The following is a 9,970-nucleotide window of genomic DNA, read 5'->3' as shown; positions in this document are numbered from 1 at the left end:
CATCGAGTCAATCCTAGTTTTTATCAACAATATCAACAGCAAACTTTGCTATTTATATTTGTTAAGAAAATCAATTTCACAGCAATTGAACAACGTTCAAGCTGTCGTGTACTAGTTACCTGCACATTGCACAGCTATCTTCGTCCTTCGATTTTTTTCTGCCGGCCAGACGATCTTTGAGTCTAGACGGCACAAAAGCAAAGAAGCGACTTCCTACTATTTTTATTTCACTTAATATATATTAAATGCACTATTGCAGCTCTCTGCTTGAGTGAAATTCTTTTTCAAGTACCCACTTATTCTTTGTCACGTCTCGAAACTTTTCAAGGGAGATATTCTATCGCAACTTTTAACACAAATTAAAAGTCGTGTAAATATTTTATCTTAGTATTCATTGTTAGCTTTTAGTGTAACTTTTTATTTTATCATTTTTATAATGGCTGGGAAATTGAGAATTTTAAGGAGCTAGAATATAATATTTTTATTTCTTAACTTTATGCACAAAGAATTTTGTAGTAAAGTAGGCTATCAAATTCTGAAGTGACCAGTTAATTATTAATTTTGAAGACCCAATTGCGTACTTACTTTGTAAAACAACTCACTAACCATTATTTAATTTTTTCAAAAAAATATAAGCCAAATTAAATACAGCCATTTCTTCGGCTCTCCTTAAGATGAGTTACTTAACTCGATCGATAGAGCCTTTTTAAATTCCACCCTAACACAGCCTAACTGCTGTAACACATTAGTATAACGCGAATATTAAGAGCCTTAAATTTCACACAAAAGTACCAGCTAAGTGCTAGAAGGCAAAAAGCTTTTTTTACAAAAAACTCGAAAGTAAACGTTTGTAATGTACCTTTTTGACAGAATAATGGCACTCATTTAAAATGCGAAAAAATAACAGAATTATTGAGTGAAATTGCGAATCGTAAAATCTGCCAATTTAAATGTAAATGAAGAAAAATATAATTTATTGCACGATTTCTTATTCCCTCAAGTTTTGCGATCAATTTATTTTCAACGATTTTGATGGCTGCTACTGTTGCGATACGTTAGTTAGATACGTTACGTTATATCCAAATTTTATTAGCTGACAAAAAATTATAATACAGTTTACTGATAAAATTGTTAATAGTGTTCTTATTAAATTATCATAATTATTATTTCAGCATCATATTTATGCCAGTGCAGTTTTATTCAGAAAGCATGGCTGTTATTAACACACTTATTAACCAAACATATCTTTGTGATCAACGAAACTTCAGTGTAAACCCCCAAACTACATTTTACACCTCTGTCAGTAGTTTAAGTGTCACGTACACTGGCGCTAAAAAAGCAGCGCGACAGACTTTAAAAAAACAGCGTTCGCTAAAAAAGCGAAACGGTCTGAAAATCCGAATGTAAAAATATCTGAATCAGTCAGGTGTGCCCGATGCCTTTCGGGGATGGCCGGCCGTTTCTTTGTGCAAATTGGGCAGTCGGGCTTTGTATCGCTCACTTTATCTAACGGTTTATTTTAATCGGTCTACAATCTACAGACGTCGTATCAATATAGAGAAAAAAGACTTTATAAAAGTTTTACTTTAAAACTGCGCACGAAGATTAGATAGTAAATTCATGAAGCATAACGAAATAAGATAAAACTAATTTTGTATTATACATCTGTTTCACATTAAAATAACCATGTTACAACAAAATTCAATTACTAACTGCGTTCACAATACTTCAATGCTATCATAATACGGAACGCAGACTCAAAGACGCTTTCAACCGTCTAAAGCCAATGATACACTTGTAACGAGCAATTACAGTTTTCAAAGTTAGGGGTGGCATGTACTGGAGTTGCTTGAAGCTGGGGTGGTCTGACGGTCTGACGGTCTGACGTCAACACGGGAACGCTTCTAGCTTGAGCGACGTTACACACCGCTTTAGGTAATCGTTTGGACGCGTTTAGTAGCGCAGTGCACTCCGCACGTGTGAACTGATGGACTAGAACACTTTTTGTGCCAGCATTGTTTGTGATAAAAGTAAAAGGGACTGCTTTATGGTCGGGACTTTCTTGTGGTCAACGTAAATTTATACGATAGTACGATAGTTAGGATTAGGTGCACTTGACTTTTTACGTTACCTACTTACTGCTACGTATTTTATTTCGGGACTAGCTTCTGCCAGCGAATTTACCTGCTTCCCGCATCTAAGTAGATAAAACGTTCATCAAAATCCATCTCTTAGTTTTTGCATGAAAGAGATGAAACAATGTAAACATCTATCCATCCATGTATGCATACAAACTTTCTTATCTACCTCCAAGGAATCTTCAGCTGTCTCCACGAACCACACTATAAATAAATCTACAGACAAACCATCACTCACAAGTTTGACGATCATAGTGATAAACAGTCGATCACGCCTTGCCATGCATGTCTTCCTTTCAGTCCCATCATAATAGAAATCATTACCATTATCAGCCCCACCTGTTCCCGAGCTTGCGTACAACGCATACAACTTGACAAATCATGTCTCACACTCCATCGATACGTAATGCTCACATTGCTCACCCTACTTGAATCCGATCATATAAAACTCGGATACAAAAACGTGAACGAACAAACACGGATCATATATAGGAAGTAATTTGTGAGGGGAGGTATGAGTTATGTGCTGAAAATAAGTGTTTGCTAGGCATCCTCAATAATTAAAAAATATAATAATTGTCTAATTTTATATCTAAAAAATGTAGCTTGTTTCAACCATATGTACCTATCGAAGTAGGTAGATTTATCGGACTATAATTAGAAATTATATTAGCCCATAACAAGTGTATAATAATGATTAAGTTGGGATCATCTAGGAACAATTTCAGTTACAAATTCAGTAACTTAAGAACACATGTAGTGATTTTTTGGTTAGATATTTCTATTAATTTATGCACACCATTGTTTTGCCGATCTGATGGGAAGCGACAACAAATGAGAGTGTTTCCACGAGCGATGTCCTCTTGGCTCGCGTTGACAACGCGTGACGGACGCGCTCGTCACGCGTGTCTTGACGTGACGGAGCACCGTCATCTCGTGCACGATATAGCGCGGTGGGCTCTTACGTATGGCAGATTATTGAGTGATGATCGCTTTGTATTCAGATGAATCGCTTTCTATAGTCCATAAACTTTGTGTTTCTAGGCTATTTAGATGGCTTTTGACAATTAAAATACCTGATTGAATATTTAGTCGAGAAAATTAGGTATAATATTTTTTGAAGAAAAAAAAAATGTTTCCTTGTGATTTGCACCGGCTAAGTGAGTGTTAATTGGGACCTTTTCTTCCACCGGCCGAGCAATCCTCTCGCCGTTGGTACTCGCTCACCGGCCAAATCGCTCCAAATGCCAATTAATCGGGTCATTAGCCAAAACAATGGCGAGATGGAGCAAGACGAATTAATCGCACATAAAAATTAAATCGCTCAAATTATTAATCTTTTATAACAATGGAGAAAATACCATCTTGGCGACTGACCTCCTTCGTAAAAACTTTATATTCTTCAATTCTTGTCACGAAGAAACTCATTTTTATTTTAGATTTGATATAAAAATTCGTAGAAATATTTTTTAATTCTGTGCCAATAGATAAGCTGTCTGTTTAGGCCCACAAACAATTTATATGCCTCACTTGACTTAAAATAACATAAAAATATATGTGGAGTGTTCGCATTCATGGAACTGTCATAGAGGGCTCATCTTGAGAGGGTTAATTCGAAAGCCCCTCGCTCGGCCGCATCAAGAATAACAAAATCCACTACACAAGGAAATGATTGAAGGGTCGGACGGCTATATAAAAGCGGGATTTTCTCTAATAAAACAAGAAAATGTACATAATAATATAAACTTATATAAAATCAGAAGATAAGAGTAAATCCCTCAGACTTTTCTGTGAAATTGTGAATTACGGGATGATTTCTATAATATGATCTTAAAAGCCGTTGCCAAGGAACGTTTCTAGTGAATTCTTATAAAACGCTTATAGACAATCAGCGTCATGTATTTCTTAAGTATATTGTGTGGAACGCTTATCTTGGTATTTCCAATATTTTCATTGAAAACTCTAGGTATTTTATTAGGATTAAAATGAAAGAAAACGAGCTAATCTAAAAGCCTGTCTCGCGAGCATTTCATACTAAATGTTAAAAACCAACGCAACGTCAAAACCACAAGACGCTAAAAGTTATTTTAAAAATAGATGTGTAAAATAACTATGGTATTTCACGCTTGAGTTGCTCCTGAAATTCACGACTCTAAAGGTATTTTGTACCTTAAAGTAACTTTATTACTTTTTAATAGATAATATAAATAAGAAAATCTTCAACTAGCTGCAAGAAGTTCGTGACCCTAAAAGTCCTGAAAAATATTGTTTGTTTGCTAGATCAAGCCAAACTTAGGCACTACCGGTTTGATTTGAAAAAGAGTATAAGTATTAGATAGCCCATTTTTTTAGGAAGTATTTTAATCCAGGTACCTACGGGACACGGGTGAAACTGCTACCGGAAGCTAGTGTTAAGAATAAAAAGTAAGTTTAGTTCAGAACAGCGCACTTGGAGTGCATGATATAGTAGACGGAGCGAAGGCTACTTTATTCACGACGTCACCGGCGCCCGCGCCTAGTTTTGATTTGTTGCAATATACTCACCTTTACTTAGTATGGAGTGCATGCTTATAGAGAAAACCCACTGAAGCTCATATTTACGTGTCAGTATAAGTGGTTCAAATGTGGTTCTGCATTCTTAAAGAGTTTATCAAAGCGAGTTAAATAAACACTTATGAATTAAAAAATATGTATACATATAATATGGAACCTATTTTCTTAATGTGACAAGTAAACTGTTGCTAATGGAAAAGCATCTACCAATTAAGTTAAAAATGCTTATAATAGTGACCCTTCTGACTGTGGACAGTTAGACTACATCTGATAAAATGATAAATGACGATGAATGATTACAAACTTATTCTAATAAAATGTTTTGTAGACAGACAGGTTAAAAGAAGACTAGAAACTCCCCGCAAACAAAAGACAGTCCGTTTTACGTCACGAATTACAGTCACCATCCAAGTTCTGTATAAATCTGAACATTTTTCCTCTCGCGTTGAATCCATAGTTCTTAACTTCCAAACTGTGTTGATACATGTGATAGAGATTACTAAGTTTAACTCTCTTTGAAGGGCCTCTGTGTTTTACTTTTATTTTTAACCTCCTACGCAAAAAGAGAGATTTTATGAATTTGACCGCTATGCGGCACTCTAGTTCTTAAACTTATAAACTAAATTGGATGCAAATCTTAGACTGTTGTTTTTGGATTAGATCCAATGCGTAGGTAGTTTCAAAATGATAAAATACATTTTGCCACAAAAGGTAACATTTAAAAGGTCACAAATATATTACTATTCGTTATACTTTTACGACAGGGAACTACCAACTTAAAAGCTTATAGGTAAAAACTTGACGGCCTTTATATTTTACTTTTATTCTAATCTAGCTAGTTATAAGGCTTTTGGATTCCGCCCACCAGTACTTAGCCGTAAATAGAGGCCATTAAGGTCACATTAGACGCTTTAACTTTCATTTTTTGATTAAATGTTTGTACTAAATAAAGTGTTTACGGCCAGTTTGAACACCTGCCTGTTATATAAATGTAAATTACTTTTCTACTAGAATTCGTTTTAATATTTCATTAATTGATCAAATTCGTGTCCATTTTTATGCAAACAGCGTACATTAGGGTTAATAAAATAATATAACATTAAAGGGGTTATTAAAAAAATATTATTCTATGTATAGTACTGTAGGTACAAATAAATGAACCTGTATTTATCTCATAAATAAATTGTAATCAAAAACATAGCATTTCAAGAAATATAATTAAATAGTACTCATCCAATGATCCCGGCTATCTAAATGGAACAGTATAGTATTTCATAGGACTTTGTTAGTATAAAATGTTTATTGGTCCGTATAATTAAAACATCCTTTCTCCACTGGAGCACAATAATTGCTTCGGAAAAACCTATTTTACCGATAACTAGTTAAAATCAACATAGAAGTCGGTAATCAATTCCAATTAAATCTGTAGGTACTTATATAATTTGTTGCTGGAACGAGTATTGAAAATGTTACATTTTTTCCATAATTACTGGGCAAATTAAGATAATTTCAACCTGCAAATTAAGATAATTTCAACCTGTGTTAGGTAAATTCCGAATAAGTTCGGCATGGCATTTTGACTTTTATTTTTTGTGTACCCTATTTGCTAAAATACAAACATGAAATTTGAGAACCTCTTCCTTTTAGGGACGTTGGTCACCAGAAATCCAACGAAAATTTACAGTTTAACAATGTTCCTGTCTCATTTTCTGGCTACTACAGTTAAATGACTAAGACCTTCGCTTAAGTTCCTCATCCATAGACAAAAGGAAACACCTAAGAAACTAGCATCTTAGACAAACGTTGGTAACAAATAGAACTTTCTCAGTTGCAACCTGAAGTTAAATTAATTAGAAACCTGACCGGCATACTGGATCCACATATCACACTATATTATATACAGAAGTTGTAGTGCAAGTATGATATAAGTGCAGTTATTTTTCTCAATCACACACCTTATAGATACTGCCTGTAGTTATAATAAATTATTCAGTAGTATAATAATGTGAGGAAGCTTCCATCCTCCAAACTAATTCTGAAAGTAGTAGACTTTTTGAGAAGAAGAAATCGGTAGGTATTTTTATACGCACATAATCTCTGCTAGTTAGTAACTTATAGTCTGTAAAGAAAACGTGAATGATTGATGTAAGATTCAAAATGGGTTTTCTTGGGTTTTGAAGAAGATTCTTAGCCCTTCTTTCCAAAGTTTTGCAGAATGGTCCTTTTGTACTTAACTGCATAGTTGTCCATACCCTAATCCAGCCAGCGCCATCTAGTAGAAACAAGGCAACAGCCTGCGACTGGCTGATAAGCGGGATATTGATGCTCCCCAGGGCTGACTGATTCCCGCCACTAACCATTTTTATTATTAATATTAGATCACAGTATATTTACTGGGCCCTCAGGAGCGAAACTGAACAATATTTTTGGTATTTCTGATCTTGCTGACGCTGTGTAGTGTTGCCATAAATATTGGAAGCATCCATGACGACACTTTTTCATCTCTTTTCGTTTCTTTTTTGGAACTGATAAAGTGAATTGGTTTTGTATGGTATCCCCACACTATTATAGATAAGACTAGGTCTCATCAAATACCCTAATACGAAGAAGAATAAGCGAGTTCAAATCTAACCGACTTTATATAAAAAGTTATATATCATAAACCATAATCCTTAAGGAAGTCATCAAATATTAATCCCTAATCGCTTAAAATAAATTAATAAGCAAACAACACTGATCGCTCAATTTAAACTTTTAAATGCTCATAAGTCGCGGCAAAGTCCCCTCTCGCTCAACACTCAACAGTCGTAAAGCTAAATAAAAGCAAGACACTGGGAACAGCCATCCATCAGCAGACACACATCTCGGAACAATTAAATTGGGATCTGGGAGCGTCGAAGTCAAACCTCGTACTAAGCCCAAGATAATTGGTCCAGATTGTCTCCCATTGGCAAAGTTTAAAGAATTGACTACAGTTATCTGGTCGGAATTGGCAAGGGTTAATGTGGGTAGGCAGCAATTAAAGTTGCTGATCCTCAGCCGCGTTTGTTCTCGTAATGCTGATACTGTTTGTTTTTATAGCTTTCAGAAGATTGACATCATATTAGCTGAGATTATTGACTTGTGACGTTTGGACTCAAAGTAATTAGGGAATTGATTATGGTGTGATGACGAGATTAAAGGATCTGGACTTTTAAACTGATGGATTAATAAATGTGATTTCGAATTAAAACTTTAGAAAGTTCGGGTGTTGATGGTATTTTACATTGTTTGCAAAATATCCTTTTAATATCTCTTTTTCCTTTATCAATAAAACTGTACTGCCTGATAGATTTCTCTTGATTGACGCATTCTCAATTCCAATTAATTCGATAAAGGATTTATTAATTGTAATACCGAGAAACCAACGTCGGACAATAGTAAAATTGACTGATTAACTCAAATAACTGCAGACAATACGCTGAACAACACCTCTAGCAAACAAAAGAGCGAAACTGCGCTCCGACCAACATTCCGATCCGAATTCCGAATACCAATACCAACTCATAATTCCATCAGGCGAAACGAAATTGTACTGCCAATAAAATACGTTTAACTGTGTTTTCAAACCAGAAGTAATTGGCAGGAGAGCGGGGTTTGAAGGCGGGGCGGGGGTGGAGGGATTCTTATTGGTAATTACCGGGCGACGAGGCACGCAGTTAATTCTGACGTCTGCTCGGAAAACTCAAACAAAAGGGCGAAGACTTCAAAGGACTCATTAAGTTGCTACTCAAATAATGGTGGCTCATCATAGACAGCGGAAGGTTCGCTGCAAACTACTGATTTTGGCAACTGTCTTTCATAAAAAGGTTTAATATCTAGAACACGGTTTGCTTTGTAGCACGGCGGAGATATTGCGGGATGCTGTTTAGATAGTCTCTTTTAACCCATTTTATATTTATGTTACTAGGAAGCTGCAGTAAATACATTATCATTTTGGTTGAAACACTCAAATTATCGGGATGCATGCAGATGACATGAGGTGGTTTGGTAGTTTTGTTACATTAATTAATCAACAGAATTTAAAAACATTACATTTTGAACATTATTTAAAAAATATTAATAAGATATCTTCTGGCATAATTATCTCAATCAGTGGCCAACGTTGACCTTAGATTGTTACAAGACAGTACAAATAGCTAATTTAAACAAGATATATCAAGTTTCCGTAGTGTAGCGGTTATCACGTGTGCTTCACACGCACAAGGCCCCCGGTTCGATCCCGGGCGGAAACAGTGACTTTTTGCTGACGCTCTACCAAATATTGATAAAATAAATCGAAAGTCCATAGGTACATATTTTTTTACGATGTTTAATACAAACAACAACAGTCGGACTGATCAGTCAGTACACAGGCATTTTCAATTTCAAGCCGCAACAACAAAATCAATCTGCGCCGAAAATAAAACGGTAAACGAAATCACTGAAAATAAACTGAATACACTGATTAAAAGTTACGTAGTACAGGAGCCGGCCTAACGCAATGTTATTAATTGCCCTGCGAGAGGTCACATTAGACAGCTGCCCACAAATTGACAAACACATCTCAACTATGAAAATGTTGGTGAAACTTTTAAATTAAATTCGCCACGCGCCGGACGGCGAATAATCGTTTTAAAAATCACCCAAACTGAATATTTTTTGAGATAATTGATTGCTCGTTAATTCTGGATTGAAATTGCGTGTTATTATCGTGGGAGCTCAATAATTCCGTGGATATGAAAGCAAGTAAAGTTCGGCCATTCAGAGAATGCGTTCCTGACACGTCGCGATTGAACTGACGACGTAATAACATTCATTGATTATTGATATAATAATGTTGTTTTAATGCTCCTCAATTGTTAAAACGGTAAACAACCAGCAAAAATATTTTTATCGTAACTGCAACGCCATTGCAAAGTTACGTCGTCAGTTCAATCGCGACGTGTCAGGAACGCATTCTCTGAATGGCCGAACTATAGTGCTATTAAATCAGTGACTATTGGAATGATCATGACGGCTCGCACTGCTCGCAGTGTGCATAGCACGCCCGTTGATTGTAATTCAATTATATTACTGCTGATTGATAATAGCCTCATTTTTAAAAAATATCTATTTCATAGGGATTTACTTATCTTCAAAATAGTTAATAAGGTAACTTTACTACGGTAACTCAATTACACGTAATCTAAGTGGATGTAACAATAGGACCAAATGATGATGATTTTAACTAACAAAAAACATATTCTTATAAATACAAT

At 35.3% G+C, this 9,970-nt stretch overlaps 1 non-coding gene across 1 annotated transcript; it reads left to right on the top strand.

The window, feature by feature from the left end:
* The first annotated feature begins 8,892 nt into the window (after positions 1 to 8,892).
* On the top strand, positions 8,893 to 8,965 carry Trnav-cac. The gene has a single exon. It is a non-coding gene; the product is annotated as a tRNA-Val (tRNA).
* The last annotated feature ends 1,005 nt before the right edge of the window (positions 8,966 to 9,970 follow it).

This window comes from Helicoverpa zea, chromosome 3 (assembly GCF_022581195.2).
Source record: "Helicoverpa zea isolate HzStark_Cry1AcR chromosome 3, ilHelZeax1.1, whole genome shotgun sequence".
Classification (NCBI taxonomy): domain Eukaryota; kingdom Metazoa; phylum Arthropoda; class Insecta; order Lepidoptera; family Noctuidae; genus Helicoverpa; species Helicoverpa zea.
This window is presented reverse-complemented; position numbering and strand designations above follow the sequence as displayed.